An 18,164-nucleotide genomic window follows, 5' to 3' on the forward strand; every position below is an offset into this window, starting at 1 on the left:
ACCGGGGATTGACTCGGGTCCTTGCGCTTGCAAGGCAGGCCACCGAGCGCTGAGCTAAATCCCCGGCCCCCAGTCATCTTTTTTCTGCACCTATAGTTTTACCTTTCATGAATGTAATAGAAGTACAATCATGTAGTGACTTTTGAGTATGGACGACTTCCTTCAGTTAGCTTACACATTTGGCATTTATCTCTATTTTATTGTGTTTCTACATTATTATTACCTGGGTTTTATTTTACTTTTTAAAGATTTTTATTAGTACATATTGCAGTACATAATGATTACATTCATTGTGGGAAATTGTTACATGTACGTAACATGTCTCAATTATTTTCTTCACCCTTTTCTCTCTACCATCCTCTTTTTTCTGAGACAGGATCTCACTATGCAGTTCAGACTGGCTTTGTGCTCACTATTGTCCCCAGGCTTGCCTTGAACTTAGGTGATCCTCCTGTCTCAGCCTCCTAAGTGCTGCATTTACAGGTGTGTAGCACCACACCTGGTTCTACCCCATTTTTGCCAGGATCAGATTCATTTATTTATTCTAAAAATCCTTACAAAATTAATTATCATATATATAGGATAACATCCAAATTCAATGCTTTTACGTTTATTATTGACAATTATTTAATCAGATGGCAATACCACAATTTGTTTCTACATGTACTTGTTAAAGAATACAAAAATTACTTTAGGTTTTTGGAAATTATAATAAAATTGCTCTAGATAGACACATGCAAGTTTGTGTATAAACTAAAATTAATTTATCTTAGACATATAAGTAAAAGTGGAAATTACTGTTTTAGCTTGCATTTTCATGAGTAACAAATAGTTTCAATTGCTGTAAATTGATATAAGCACTTAGCATTACCAGTCTTATTTTGTTATAATTTTATAAATTTTAGCCATTTTATTAAGTCCTATGTGTTAATTTACTGTGATTTGAATTTAAATTTCCCTAATAGTGTTGATTTTCTTTTCAGAGACTTATGTGCCCTGTATGCATTTGTTTTGGTAGTTTTCAAGTCTTCTCATTTTTTTTTAAAGCATGTTGTTTTTCTCTTTACTTTTGAATTTGAATATTCTTCATATGTTCTAAATGATTATTTTATCCAGTGTGTAGCTTTTCTTTTCATTGTCTTTCAGAAAATAAATTTCTGAATATAATGTTATCTAATTTTATCAATTATTTTCTTTTATAGATTTCCTTTTTGTGTAACATCTAGTAACTTTTTTCTTAACCTGGTATTGCAAACTTTTTTCTCTATGCTTTCTAACAAAATTTTATAGTTCTACATTTTACATTTAAGTGTGTGAGTTATTTCCAGTTGATTTTTGTATAAGATATAAAATAGGGATCAAGTTTGATAATTTCTATTTTTTTCAGTTTTAATTGAGTTTATCGATACATTTTAGGGATACAATACAGTTACATTAATTGTTGGGATCTTGTACCTCTACATGACAAGTCTTGATTCTCATTTTTTCCCCTTGTCTCTGCCCTCCCTTCACCCCCTCCTCCCCTCCCCATCTACAAATACTTTATTTCCATCTTTTCATTATCTCACATTTTTTCCTTTTCCCTTATTACCCTTCCCCTACCCATCCCACCTTCCCTACACCTTTAGCTCCTTTCTTCCCATTTCTCAGTGTCAGCAATCTTATTAGATTATGTACTATTATAGTTTTTCACACCAGAGAAACTATTCGGTATTTACACATGTGTGACTTATTTATTTCACTTAGGAGTATATCTTCTAAATGGAATATTACTTAGCCATAAAGAATGGATAATTTCTATTAAAGGAAATTCAATTGTGCCAACATTTCTTGTTAAAACTACTTGTTAAAGTTTACCCTTTCTTTATCAAATTATTTTTGTGTCTTTGTCAAAATTTAGCTAACCATATTCGTGTTGATCTATGGTAATTACAACTCTATTCTAGGTCATTGATCTGATTGTACGTTGTTACACCAATATCATCCTGTCTTATTTACTCTAGCTTGGTAGTATATTTTGCAATAAAGAGGAAGGGTACTTCTCAGGAAAGAGATACAAAGACTTTGACAGTTTATTTTAGTCTACCACAGAGACCCATCTTTATTTTTAATATAAGCATGTTAATAGTATAAATTTTCCTCAAGTACTACTTTAGCCTTAATAACTTTCTCTGTTCTTGCTGCACATTTTCCTGATGTCAATACAGCTACTCTTAACTTGTGTTTTTTGTTCACACTTTTTGTCACCATTTTACTTTTAAACCATAAAATTCATTTTTGGAAATAGCACATACTGTACTTGGATCTTGATTTAGCCAGTTTGAATTGTATTTTGGCCATTTTCATTAAACACAATTATTAGTATGGTTGTATTCATATTTACCAATTCATTTTCATTTCTGTTTGTTTCATTGGTTTTTGTCCCGTTTCTCCATAGTGGAGAAAGCATGAAGAGTTCTTTGATAGTTGAGTTGTTTTAGACTTTGTAGTTGCATTAAGAAGTAGGTTGTAATGGGATTCTTCTGTATTTGCTGACACCAGAATGTTTTTCCATTATATTGTTATATTTTATTTTAAAATTAATGCTTTCTTTTGAATTTTCTTACTTCTTGGCTTTTTTATAGTAAATAAAATAATTAAGGTGACAGAGCAAAACATAACCCTGAAAGAACAGACAAAAATTTCCTAGTACTATAAAGGCCATACTTAAAAGTTTAATATCACAGTTTTATTTTAATTTATTTTATCTGGTGCTAGATCATGAACACAGGGCCTGAGTATATACTTACCACTGAGCTACACTCCAGCCATCAGTTCTAATAAATGCTGACTTAGTCAAAATCTAATTTATTTAATTTTTAAAATTAATTTTATTGGTACATTTAAGGTATGCAATATAATAACATTCATCATTGGAAATTTGTATTTTTTAAAACAAAGATTCTATTTTTAACGATAGAATGCTCACAGGTGGAATCCAACGTGGTTCAGCAGATGCTAAGAGGCAAGTAAATGTACATTATCTGGGAATTTTAGATATTGTGACAATAGAGGTCCCTGTCTCAATCCTTTACATAGCTGTGGCTTCCGTTATTTTTTATATAGTTATGAATATGGTGAGAAAATATTAATGAATGCTTCTAAGCAGTTGTGTTTTATTTCCCCACTTAGTGAGTAAAAGTAGGAGAGAGGTAGGATAGTTTTATCATTATTTTTTATATAGTTATGAATATGGTGAGAAAATGTTAATGATTGCTTCTAACTAAGCAGTTGTGTTTTATTTCCCCACTTAGTGAGTAAAAGTAGGAGAGAGGTAGGATAGTTTTCCCAAAGTGCCTGTTTGATGAGCACGGGGAGTGTGAACGGATGGCGTACTGAGGTATTATTCCACTAATAGGCCCTACCATTTTTTGTGTTTTGCCTTGTCTTTGTTTGTGTTTAGGAATCACTATGCTATGATTTGAATACTCTCTAAAATTCATGTTAAAACGTAATTCCTAATGAAACAGTGTGAAGAAGTGATTTGGGGGATGTGATTAGGTCCTGAGAACACCTCCTTCAGGAATGAATCCGTGGTGGTATAAAAGGCCTTGGCTTGTCTTGCTCTTCTCCCTGTCATGAGACACAGCAGCGAGGCAGCATCTTGGTGGGAGAAATCAGCCCTGAACAGACACCAAACTTGCTGGTCCCTTGATCTTGGGCTTCCTATCATTCAGAACTATAAGAAATGAATTGCTGTTTTTAAAAATAAATTACCCAATTGAAGATATTTTACTATAGTAAGATGAATGGACTATGCTTATTTTTAAATTAATAGAGTTTTATCTTTGCAAATTAAAATTTAAAGTTTTCAGGTTTTATATACTTATAGTAAGTGTCTATACAGAGAATATGACAAAATTGTATGATATCCTCCTTTATAGATCATGGGAAATAGGCTTCATCTTTTTTTTGATCCATAGCTACATTTAAAAAATTATGATCATGTGCCCCATTACTATTACAGAATGGCCTTTATAGTGGATTTCTGAAAGATACCCGTGTCTCAATTCTCAGACTCGGTGAATATATTTCTTAAATGACAAATGGGACTTCATCACCGAGAAAAAGTTCAGAACCTTGAGATAGGAACATGCTTCTGAATTCCATGGGGTGGGGGTCAAATGTAATAAAAAGGGGATTTAGGGGGGTTACAGTAAGAGAAGGACAGGTGAACACAGGCTAAGTGACACAAGTGCTAAAAGGGGGTCATCAAACCAAGGAATATTGGTAGCACCTAGAAGCCAGAAAGGAAAGGAAATGGATTCTTTTCTGGGTCCTCTACAATGAATATAGATAGCCCTAACAACCCAACTGGGGACTTCTAACTTCTACAACTGCAATATGACAGTTTTGTGAATTAGGGTACTCAGCTTGTAGTAATTTGTCACAACATCAATAGGAGTCTAATGGATTTGGTTGGGAGTATGAGTATTTGGTTAAGAGAATGTAATGATGAATGCAAATGCAATCACTAAGCACCAGTACAAAATATTTTAAGACAATATTCATTTTGCATAGTAGAAAAGTATGAAGGACTGTATCCCATGAGATTGGTGATCAGTAACTTCCTGAATAATTGGGAAAAATAGTACTCAGGAAAATGATTTGTGAAAGTTTCACTCTACTTGTTACCATCTTATCTGAGAATGGTGAGAAAGACTACTGCACACATAAGAACATAAGCCGAGTGAGTGGCTTTAGTATTTATAAATAGGCGGCAAATAATAAAAGGAGCGAAGACTCAGGGACAATCAGTCCCTCAAGGATCAGGAAAGCCTCTTACGGTATATGGAAACTCTACCATGTATTGCCCCCACTTACACACTGACAAGGGACCCTGGAAACCAGCCTGTCCAAGGCTTTCTACTAGTTGGGCCAGCACATTAAAGGACATCCCACTTGTAGAGTGGACTGACACTAAGCCCAAGATTCAAGTCCCTCTTATGTCAAGATTTTGCACTGCTGCACATTTATTTCTGAGCATTATGAGAAAGACAGAGAACTGGCCATGCAGAAGACTGTCCTATATTATTACCCAGGAAAATAGATTATAATAAAAAATTTGTGTGTTTTGAAAGCTGTTTCCTTCTAGAGTTAATTCTACTGTACATTTATATTATATATAAGATAATATATATAATATGATAATATTTATATATATTTTCTAATCTGTCATTTTCTGAGATGCCAAATTTATGAATATCAGATATCATAGCATTTCCTCAGAAATATAGCTCCCAAAATTGAGCAGAGTTACCCTATCTTTTGTAGCAATAATTTTTCCTGCCTTTTATTCATTTCTTCCTTTCATTTTCTCATACACTCAACAGAAACTGATGCAGCACCACTTCTGTACAGTTGTATGACAGATACAATGAGAGACAGGAACCAAGGCAGAGGCAGAGCCTTTACTCCAAAGAATTTTACACTTTAGTGGGAGAGATCCAGATGTTAACAAATAGCCTCAACAACAAGGGAGAATTGAATCAATACCACATAAAAGTATATTCAAGGGACATTGGGAGTACCGGAGGAGTGATTCACTGTGCTTGGAAAGACAGAGGGGAGAAGAAGCACTTAAATTGAATCTGCAGAATGTAAAGCCTTTCAGAGTGAAGGTTGGGGGGAGAGCTATTTAAATGCTGTTACTTCATAAAGCCTGGTAGTTCATTTCACTTCGTTTGTGTCTTTCTTGGCGTAGTGTTGCTACCATTCTCAAGAAGTGAATATTCGCACAAACATAAAACATATCTTAAAAATCATGTTTTGCTTTTTGTTGTCCTATTATCACCTAATTAAACATTTTAAATACATTAAAAAAGATAATTAGACAATTAAGTGGTTTTATACACAAATGGCATAAAAACCCATGCTTAGAGTTAGTTACTGTCTTAGTCTGCTCAGGCTCCTGGAACAAAATACTTAGACATTTGGCTTAAACAACATAAATTGTTTTCTAAGTAGTTTTCAACCCTGAAAGATCTCAGATCAAGATTCTAGCTGGATTTGACTTCTGGTGAAGGCTCATTTCCTGGTTTACCAATGACTTTGTCCTCACGGGACCTTTCCTCTGAGTGTGTGTGAGGGGGATGTCTCTTGCTCTTTTTAGAAGGCTACCGGTAAGATCTGTTCTCTCAGATTAGAGTCCCAACATTATGACTTCATGTAAGCTTAATTACTTCCTAAAGACCTGAGTCCCAATACAGTTGCACAGAGCATGATAACTTCTGCATATGGATTTTATGAGAACACAATTCTATTGATAGAACTGACCAAAAAGGCTGTATGTTCCATAACGAGTACTTACTATGGACCAAGCAATGTTTTTGTTTTTAGAGGTAGCTATAGGACATCTCTGGTTATATGGGTTAATATTTTGTTGTAGAGAGGCCCAGGATTAAAAAGTGACAAGTAAATAAACAAAATGTTTGTGCTTTAAAACAAACCCTGTTGAGAAATTAAGTAGAATGAATAACTGAAAAATAAACTTTCAATAACAATACTTTTTAGCATCTCTAAGGAGATAATTTATGAACTAAGATAAAAAGAATGAAAAATCTAGCCATGTGAAAATAAGAGGAAAAAGGTAGAAGTGGTAGAAAGTCCACACACCTTAAATACACGAAATGTTTCATGCTCCAGGAAATGTGGCCATCCTGGCTAGGTTAGGATTATCTGGAGGGGAGTTATGAGATGAGTTTGTACACATAAGGCAGGGTTTGGCTCTATGAGGTCTGACAAGCAATAATGGGGTGTTTATTCAGAATGTAATAAGAAATCATAGAAGTTTTTTAAGTAGAAGATTATCAAAATCATATGTTTTAATTTATGACTTTGGATTACTCTGTGAAAAATGGGTTGTAGCGGGGACAAGAGAAGAAAGGTGCTACTAACATACTGTAGCTCTGTATAAATTGTGAATCTTTGTCTAGTTCTTAAAGGCTTACTTCCATCTGTCAGAAAATTTTACTGTACAGATTTAAGTGGAATAAGACATCTTATTCAATGGCTTGGATCTGGAGTATCTCCCAAAGGCTCATGTATTCAAAGCTTGGTTGCCAGCTGCTTAAGAGGCACGGAAAACTTTATGAGGTGGTGCCTAGTGGAAGGATGTTAGGTCATTTTGGGAGTGTACTGAAACCTCCGAAACCATGACTCTGTAAGGTACTTTATCATAGTGATTGCAATATGATTAATAAGACTTACTGCCTTTTTAGGAAAAGTGGCATAATAAATAAGCATACTTTGTTAAGTGTAGGAATGATGCCCCTTCATGTAAATATAAAGTATAAATGGACACACTCACTAAAACAGGAGATTGAGAGTGTTGTGCATCTACTCAGAGAAAGAGAGTAACATCAGATTGAATTTCTATGTCCTAATCTCTAGTGAAAATGGAAAGAAGAAAAACAAATTGAAATCTTGTTGATTAAGTTGTCAGGCTACTTATGATTGGACTTAAGAAATTCCAAGGTTATATTTGCATTATAGATTTTCAGACAGAAGTGAAAACATTTTGAATTTTGTTGTTATTTTGGTAGTTGAGGGGTGGTGGAGAAAGAAAGAACCTTTTGGGTCTGTGATTGTGAGAAGTTTAACATTAGCAAGACAGACAGGTAACTTGTCATAGATATTAGTGTTATTGAATAACAGAAGGGATACCAGAAAGTTGGAACCATCAAGGATCTCCTATGCCAGCAAGGGTGAGATCAGGCATATAATAATTACACATTGTTAGCTTCAGGATATTTATAAGAAGAGGAATAAAAATCTCATTAACTTTTTTATCTGAGTTTTGATTATCTGTAACTAGATAAAGGAATTTCAATTTTACTGAAAAATGAATTAAAGCAGGCACTGTGGGGCTGGTATATAGAGGTCCATCTTATTGCCCAGCAGCCTATCTTACTGCTGCTCAGAAATTGTAGCTCTGCTTTGTTCTTCTTTACAACATGATCTAAGGAAATCTGTATAGTAGAAGTTAGTATTATTATTTCTCTTTACAAGATAAAATCATAGGGACATTGTATGCTATGATATTAGTCACAAAATTAAGTCACAGAGGATCCTTGGACAAATCCTTTGCTAATTACAAAGATCTACTATCCAAGGTGTTTTGAAACAATATGAGAAATGGATTGTATTTTGGCAAGCAACTGGCACCGAAAGGAGGCTTGGATGGAAAATTTTTGTTATCGTGTATAATGACTTGAATACATTCTAGTTAATATTATACCCCTCCACTTGGATTTTATTAGGATCCAATTTCTTAAACAGAAAGCACCAATGAAAACCCCAGATCCTTGCAAAGATGAAGAGATGTTTCTAGGTATGGTGAAGCCTGGTTTTGCTTAGTATAGGAGGAACTTTAACACACAACTGGGAAATGTTTTCCACTGAATGGAAGAGTTTAGATCATCACTTAAACAGTTATGCACTATGAGTTTAGAGGTTGTCAAAACAAATTTTATATTTATTAGAAATGAAGTCACTTTCATCCGGAATTTCCAAAAGAAGATTGCTGAAAAATTTATAAGCTGTAATAGTTGCTTTCATAAGGGAAGACTTCTTTTAAGGGAAGTATAGTTTGTTGAGTTAAATAAAAGATTTAAAACATTCTTATCAGCATTTAATATGCTATAAAACTCTCTGATTAAGTCCTTACTAAAGGTAATAAAATATACTTGTGGAAAGAAGTCTATTTTCTTTTGTCATTAACTGCGCAAATAGTTCTAAAAATATGTCAAACACTTTTTGTATAGATATAAAATATGAATTTTAGTGTGGACTGCATGATATATTTAAGGATAAGACTTTAATATATATTTACGTAAAATAAAATATTGCTTTTATTAGTGTTATGTCAGACCTTTATGTCAAATTCTATATTCAATCATATATATGTATATATAAAATAGGGTATATTAATCTTAACTATTTTATAAGCAACTTACCGCTTGATCTCATGTTCAAAAACATGAAGACTAAATAAGAAAATAAATCCCTTGACAATTAATATTTAGTTGCTTCTTCCTGAAAGATTAACCTATGGTTTTCTAAAATGATGTCCCAAGGACAGCGTAAGAACAACTGTACAATTAAGCTAAACTATAGCGTTGTAGCACCATTTTTGCTAGAGTTACCAAAGATAACTTTATTATTATCTATGAAAAAATCTCTCCTCCTCTACCAAATGATAACATTTTAGTTGAACTCTCCATAATAAATTTGGGTCCAAAAGATAATATAAAACAAAAGCTGATTCAAGTGGCTTTTATCATACCTATTCATCTATGTATCTTCTCTTACTTGTTTTTCTGGGAAAGAGAATCTTATAAAAATAATGCAAACATTTAATAAGATGAACATCTTTTTGGGCTTTATTAAATGCAATTCACATAAAATAAAATAAAACAAAGCATTTTAAACTAAAGAGCTTAGTAAAAGTATATTCTTGATATTGTGTAGCCATTTCCTCTATCTAGTTGCAAAACACGTTCATTCCCCTTTAGGAAGCCACAAATAAGTAGTTGTTCCCCACTCCAGCCACAAATCTACTTTTGCCTCTATGAATTTGCCTATTCTAGATATTTTTTATACATGGACTCATATAATATTTGTTCTTTTGTGTGTAGTTCCTTGCATTCTAGTTGTTAAGGTTTATCGGTAATGTAACATATGGCAGTACTTCACCCCTGTTGAACTACTTATTTTATTAGCAAGTAAAAGTTATATTGTGTGTTTATAATTAACAATGTGATCTCATCTAATATGTTTACATTACAGAGAGACTAAGTAAAGCTGATTAACACATATATTACTTTATGTCCTTGTTTGTTTTTCATGGGGATCTACTTCCTAAACTGTTTTCAAGTTTGCAATATACTGTTATTAACCATGGTGTACTGAGGATTGAATTTAGGGATGCTCTATCACTAAGCTACATGCACACCCTCTTTTCATTTTATTTTTTTGTAGTTTTTCTTTTGAGATAAGGTCTTGCTAAATAGCTCTGGCTGGTCTCCCACTTGTAATCCTTCTGTTTCAACCTCCTGAGTAATATATTTTATTATAGATCACTGAAAATATTCTTTCCACATCAGTGAAATTGTCTATTCTTTGAAATAATGTCTCCAGAATCCTCTAGATTACCTAATAATCACCATTTTATTCCTTGCTTCTGTAAGTTTTACATTTTTAGATTCCATGTCTTTAAGATTGTATGGCTTTCTCCTTTTTGCGTCTTGCTTATTTGAGTCAACATAAAATACGCCAGATTCATCCATGCTATTGAAAACTAAAAGATTTCCTTTTTTAGAAAAAGGCTGAATGGTATTGTATTGACTATATTCCATGTATTATTATTACTCATTCACTGATGTACACAAATCGATTCTATCTATTGGCTATTGTGAATAATACTGCAATGAATAATGGGTGGATACTTCTTCAAAACTGCTTTAACGTTAGATATATACCCAGTGCAGGGATTGTGGGGTCATATAGTAGTTCTAGTTTTAATGTTTTTGGTAAAACTTCTACGCTATTATAATGGTTATATTAATTTATACTCCTATCAGTATTGTGCAAGGATTCACTTTCTCACACATCCTCCTGCTTTTCATCTTTTTGTTAATAGCTATTCTAATGGGTGCAAGTTTACTTTGCATTTGTTTAAAAACCTTGATGATAGTGATATTGAACACTATCAGTATAAAATTTTATATTCTAAAATTTGGGTGTGTGGTTTTTAGGGTTCCCTGTAAGATAATCTTGTCTGCAAATTGAGAGAATTTAACTCTTTTCATTCAAATTTGGGTGCCCTTTGTTTCTTTCTTTTGGCTATTTGCTTTGGCCAGGACTTCCCACAACATTCTAATAGAAGTGTTAAGAATGTGAATTGTGTGTTCTTGATCTTAGAGAGAAAGCTTTCAACTTTTCATAACCAAGGATACTCTTAGCTGTGGGTTTATCATCTGTAGTCTTTATTGTGTTGAGATGTATTCCTTCCATATCTAATTTGTTGAATTTTGTCAAAAATGTGTTTTCTGCACATATTGAGATGGTTAAATAAGATTTTGTCTCTGATAAAGGTAATGCTTTGTATTACATTTAGAGACTTGAATATGTTGAACATTCATTGAATCCCTGAATAAAACAGTCTTTATTGTGTTGAGATGTATTCCTTCCATATCTAATTTGTTGAATTTTGTCAAATGTGTTTTCTGCACATATTGAGATGGTTAAATATGATTTTGTCTCTGATAAATGTAATGCTTTGTATTACATTTAGAGACTTGAATATGTTGAACATTCATTGAATCCCTGAATAAAATTCCACTGGATTATAATGAATGATCCTTTTTTAAAGGACAGTAATTAGCACATATTAGTACAAATTAATCATCTTCACTGTGACATTTCCATATATGTATGTGACATACTTTACTCAAACCCACTGTCCCTACTATTTCTCTCCTTTCTCTTCCCCAGAACCTGATTTTCTTTTCTAATGGTCTCCCTTATACTTTCATGTCATCTGTTTTTTTTTTCCTCTAGATTTCTCAAATGAGAGAAAATATGTGATACTTGTCTGAGTATGGCTTATTTCCTATAATGTTATGATTTCTGCTTTCGTCTATTGTCCTGTCAATAGCATTTTATTATTTGTGGCTGAATAATTCTCCACTGTGTATATCGACCCCACCTTCTCCTTCCATTAGTGAGCATATGGCTGACTCCATGACTTGGCCATTGTGACGGATGCTGTGATAAACAGAAGTATGTGGGTATCTCTAAAAATTATGACTGTGATCCATTTGCGTGCATACCAGGAGTATCTGCTGTTGCATTGAGTTTGCTACTACTTTTTTTTTTTTGTCTTTCTGTTCATAAGTAATATTGACCGGTAATTTTTTTTCCTTGTGTGGCTTTGGTGTAATAAGGGTAATGCTGGCTTCATGAAATAAGCTTGGAAGTGTTTTTCATTAATATTTTGTAAGAGAGAAATGTTAATATTACTTCTTCAAATGTTTTGTTTTTTTCTTTTTATTGAGTTTATTGGTACAATCTAGGTATGCAATGCAGTTACACTTCTTGAAATGTTTTGTCAAATTTAACAGTGAAGCCCTCAGGTCGTGGGGCAATTCTTCAGTGAAAGTCTCTTTTTTTTCTTTTTTTTTTTCCTCATTCAGCCTCCTTATTCATTATTGGTCTTTTCATGATTTTTACTTTACAGTCTATACAAATTTATATGTTTCCAATTTACTTAGGTTATCTAGTTTGTTGACATTGACATATAGTTATCCATAGTCATCATGTGTGATTTTTATATTGCTCTGGTATCTGTTAAAATGTCTGTTGCTTTTTTTTTTTTTTTTTTTGAGATAGGTTCTCACTAGGTTGCCTGGTCTGGCCTTGAACTTGTTTGCTTGAGCAGTCTTTGCCACTTGAGTGCTTCAAATTCTAGGCATCCACAATTGCTCCTGGTTTCTGATTTTGTTTTTTGAGGCTTTTCTCTTTTCCTGTTAGTTTTCTGTTTCTTAACTTTTTCAGTATTTTTAAAACAAGTCTTTGGTTGCTTTTCTACTTTTGCTTTAATTTTATTTATTTCTGTTCTGATCTTTACTATTTCCTTCCTTCTTCTAACTATGGTCTAGTTTATTCACTTGTTAGGTGCAACATTAGGTTGAGATCTTCATTTGTTGTTGTTTTTTTGAGACAGGGTGTCATGATGTAGTTGAGACTGACCTGGAATTCACTATGCAGCCCAGGCTGGTCTTGAACTCACAGCAATCCTCCTGCCTCAGCCTCCTGAGTGCTGGGATTACAGAAGTGAACCACCATGCCCAGCTGAGATCTTCATTTTATGTTGGCATTTATGGTATAAACATTTCTCTTAGGACTGCTTCTGCTACACCTGTTTTGATATATTGCATTTATATTTTAATTCAAGATCTCTCTAAATCTTTGTTTTAATTTTTGACCTACTGATTGTTTAGGAACATTATATTTAGTTTTCATCTATTCAAGAATTTTCTGAAATTCCTTTTGTTTTTGATTTCTAGTTTTCTACTATGTGGTCAAAATATGTATTTGATGTAACTTTAGTGCATTTTTATTTTGTGGAATAAAATATGATCTATCCCGGGAAATTTTCCACATAGTCTTGGAAAAAATGTATACTCCATTACTGTGGATAGAATGTTCTGTATGTCTGATAGGTCTGTTTAATGCATAGTTCATGTCTAATATTTCTTTGTTGATTTTGTGTTTGAATGCAACATGTGTTACTGAGAGTGAGATAGTTAATCTCCCTATTATTATTATATTGTAATCTATCTCTTCCTTTATATTTATTAGTATTTACAGTATATACTTATATGCTCTGATGTTAGGTATACATATATTTCTCTTAGTTGTTATGTCCTTTTGATTAATCCATCCTTTTGTCATTATGTAATGACCGTGTTTGTTGTAACAGTTTTGGACTTAAAGTTTATTTTCAGCTGATGTCAAAATAGCCACTCCTATCCTCTTTAGGTTTTCCATTGTGTGGGGTGTCCTTTTCAGTTCTTTTATTTTCAGTTTATGTGAATCCTTACTGTGATTCTCTTAGTTGTTATGTCCTTTTGATTAATCCATCCTTTTGTCATTATGTAATGACCGTGTTTGTTGTAACAGTTTTGGACTTAAAGTTTATTTTCAGCTGATGTCAAAATAGCCACTCCTATCCTCTTTAGGTTTTCCATTGTGTGGGGTGTCCTTTTCAGTTCTTTTATTTTCAGTTTATGTGAATCCTTACTGTGAAGTGAGTCTTAATATTGTAATCTATCTCTTCCTTTATATTTATTAGTATTTACAGTATATACTTACATGCTCTGATGTTAGGTATACATGTATTTCTCTTTGTTGTTATGTCCTTTTGATTAATCCATCCTTTTGTTATTATGTAATGACCGTGTTTGTTGTAACAGTTTTGGACTTAAAGTTTATTTTTAGCTAATGTCAAAATAGCCACTCCTATCCTCTTTAGGTTCTCCATTGTGTGGGGTGTCCTTTTCAGTTCTTTTATTTTCAGTTTATGTGAATCCTTACTGTGAAGTGAGTCTTTTGTGTGCAGCATATAGTTGCATTTGTTTCTTCATTCTTCCAGTCATCCTCTGTCTTTTGATTGAAATTTTCAATCCCCATTACTTTCAAGGCAATTATTGATGAAGAATAAACAGTCCTAAGATTAAAATCTTGAGGATATTGCAATTTGAATTTGAACATTTCTAGGATAGATTATATGGCCACATATAAGTGGTATAGATACAAACATGTATCAATAGCACTTTAATTCTTTTATATAGCTAGATGGATGTTAGCCTTCTTTCTTTATCTGTGTTCTTCTGAAGCACAGAATAATGTAGAGAAGGCCATTCCTCTTTTTGTCCATAATTCTACATCACGAACTCTTAATGATGACTGAGATGACAAGTCATGTATCTATTAGTTGGATTTTCCCGAGGAAAGAGTGATTTAGATATAGAGAATGTAGATCCTCTTCATTTTGAAAGTTTCATTCCTTGGAATTCCAGTACCTTATATTTTGGTTGCTGCTGTTGTTATTGTTAATCTGGGGATAGAACTCAGGGTCTTCACACTGACCTGTATACCTGGTCTTAATTTTTTTTTTTTTAATTTTGAAATTGGATCTTGTTACATTGCTAAGCTTTCAGGTCTGTTCTTCAACTTGCGATCCTCCTGCCTTAGTCACACGTGCTGGGATTACTGAATTTTTAAAAATTAGATCAGCAATGTTCATCCTATGGTAGGACTTGTCACCTGAGACTAAATAGACACATACATGAATATGAGTTTGCGTGTGTGTGTAGTGCAGAGTTCAAAATATAAGTACAATCACTCAATTATTTAATGAACAAATAAAATAATGAACATATATGTACTTAGATAGGATATAATAATAATGTGACATAGTCTATAAATGGGATATGAAAATTTTAAATTATAAAGTGTCTGCCATGTTATAATAATTTGGTTTCAAGAGCTGTTGTAATAACTATTGTTATTCTTTTATTATAATATATGAGTTTGCGTGTGTGCGTAGTGCAGAGTTCAAAATGTAAGTACAATCACTCAATTATTTAATGAACAAATAAAATATATGAATGAACATATATGTACTTAGATAATGAGATAGCCTATGTTAATAGGATATAATAATGTGACATAGTCTATAAATGGGATATGAAAATTTTAAATTATAAAGTGCCTGCCATGTTTATATGAGTTTGCGTGTGTGCGTAGTGCAGAGTTCAAAATGTAAGTACAATCACTCAATTATTTAATGAACAAATAAAATATATGAATGAACATATATGTACTTAGATAATGAGATAGCCTATGTTAATAGGATATAATAATGTGACATAGTCTATAAATGGGATATGAAAATTTTAAATTATAAAGTGCCTGCCATGTTATAATAATTTGGTTTCAAGAGCTGTTGTAATAACTATTGTTATTCTTTTATTATTTGGTTTTGAAATTTTTTTAGTTTTAGATAAATTAGAAATAAAAAAAATTTAAAATGACAAGTTGAGCTGTACACAAACACCAGTCACCAGTAATTTTGTAATGACTCTATGATTCTTGCACTAGAATGACATTTCTGTGCCATATGACCAAATATTTGACTCTATAAAAGTATATGAAACTGCTGCTCTCCTAGTTGGTCAGTTTTCTCCTTTAACTCAGAGAAAAGACTAAGTGAGGTATAAACGAAGAAACATGGAACTGATTTAGGTCTCAGACAAAAAAAATGTGATGAGGCACTCAGACTACCTAAGGGATTATCAAACCATCATTGTTTGATAAATTTCATGCCTATGTTTTATGATTGTGTGAATTTCAAATTGATCCCAATAAAATTTTGCATTAGGCTTTTGTTTTTAGGACTGTAAATAGAAGTTCAAAGATTGAGTTAAATACACATGGTGTCTTTATTAAAACAATTATATGCATCCTAAATATCTAATTTTTAGAAATTAGGGTAGAAATGGAAATTTATCTCTCTACTCATGTCTATTTTAGGGATAAAAGTAATAAAAAATGTACTTTTGCTTTAAAACATACAGCTAGATGAAAAGGAGAGAACACACAGAAATAATAGAAGCATTATAAGGATATGTCCCAGAACACTATTTTACTTCTTTTCATTAAATTGTCTTAACAGTTCTTCTATGCTTATCCCAAAGAATAAGGAGTAAAAACACAGAAGCCCCAGCCATATATCAGACTGCTACAGGGTACACATTTCTTCTTAAGCTACCACAGATTGCTTTTCATCTATAATTGCATTCCTATACCTGAAAATGTAATTAAATAAAACTTCCTTGTGATAGATTTAAGGAAAATGCTTGCTTAAAACTTTCATTCCCTTCTGCTTCCTACGTGGTTATTCAAAATTTCAAATAACTAGCATCGAGCTGTTTGTTATGACTTAACATTGAACATCCTTGAAATGTCTACAATTTCATTATACTGTGAGAGAATCAAAATACTTTATTTTAATATACTTTCTCAAAATTATGTAAGTTAAAACAAGGCACATCTTAAAGATAGTACTGCAGATTAAGTGCATCAACATCTGCCTACTTTGTTTTGATTCAACAATATACATAAATTTGGTTTATAGTTATAGTTCTTTGAAAGTGGAATTTATAATTGTTCATCTATGCTGAAGAATTTGTGTTTTGTGTAATTAAAAAAAATTCCCTAAATTTTGTTACGTATTTTGCATTGGTGAATTCCTCGTTTATTCATAACTTTTTTAGATTTGTTTTGCTGGCTTATTTCTTTTATTTGTATATATTTGCTTATGTTTACATATTATCTTTTAATTTGACAGATGCTTAGATTTCTTTCAACATTTTCCTACTGCATTTTTTTGAGGTGTTAGCAGTCTCTCTAGAGGTAGATGTCAAGGAGGAGGGATGCTTAGATCACTTTTTTTTACAGTGGTAATATCTTCAACCAATCTACATATTACTTAATTGCTCTCACACATGTTGATCAGGTTCTATTATCATTGAAAGTGAGACATCGTAGTAATTTCTTTTTTTTTTTGACATTGTAGTAATTTCTTAGCTGTTTCAGTCTTCTGGGCAAAGGTATGATCTGCTTATGTCAATTTTCATTTGTGTGATTCCTAGTGAGAACTTTCATGTATTAATTTGATATTTAAGTTAGATTTTCTAAAACTTAGGTTCATATACTATACCTACGTTTTGATGGGGGTATTTATCTTTTTCTTAATTACATGCATCACTAGAACAATTATTTACAGCTTATCTAGGCTGTAACTACTTTCTACTAATCTGTGATTTGAAGATGACTTTATTGCTAAAGAAAAAGTGTTCAGTTAAATTAATGTCTTTATTTGTCATGTTAATTTTTCCTTCAAAGAAAGCTCTTTCTCTTTCACAGTTCTGAGTGTCAAGAACTCTGAGGTGAGAGCCCTTGATTTTAAATTCTTATTTTGACCTTTCTTCAGCAAGTTCATTAACCTCTCTGTATCTCTCCTTTCTGTAAATGGAATAATAATACAAAATTATCTCCCTTATAAAGTAATAAGGGTTTTGCAACAATCAATTTCTACATAGTACTTAGAACACTAATTCTAAGATAGATAGCAAGGTTTATAGGAATGCTACCAAGGTGTATTTTCTCTCATCATATAAAAGCTTTACCTACCACATTTTAGGGTTTTAATTCATCTGGTATATATTTTTGAGATTGTTGTATTATGGTCATATAATTTTATCTTTTTCATATGGATGATCAGTTTTGCTAACAACATATATTAATTAGCACTTTTTAAAACAGCTGCTTAGTGAATCTTATGTTAATTCTCATGTATACATATATAAAATTTGGTTTCTTTATTCTATTTTAGCAAAATACTAACCTCTTTTTTGTTAATGTTTCACTACTTAAGTTGTTAAAACTTTACCTTATATTTTGATGCCTGAAAGGGCAATTGTGTGCTACTCTCAATAGTGTTCATTTTTATTTTTCAAAAGTACTATTCTCTTTCTTCTCATATATATATATAT

General features: G+C 32.3%; 1 long non-coding RNA gene across 1 annotated transcript in view; it reads left to right on the forward strand.

The window, feature by feature from the left end:
• LOC104849207 overlaps positions 1-18,164 on the forward strand; it is a 336,781-nt gene that overhangs the window by 43,649 nt on the left and 274,968 nt on the right. The gene's annotated exons all lie outside the window — the stretch shown is intronic.

This window comes from Fukomys damarensis, unplaced genomic scaffold, assembly GCF_012274545.1.
Source record: "Fukomys damarensis isolate Sample0158 unplaced genomic scaffold, DMR_v1.0_HiC HiC_scaffold_5, whole genome shotgun sequence".
Lineage (NCBI taxonomy): Eukaryota > Metazoa > Chordata > Mammalia > Rodentia > Bathyergidae > Fukomys > Fukomys damarensis.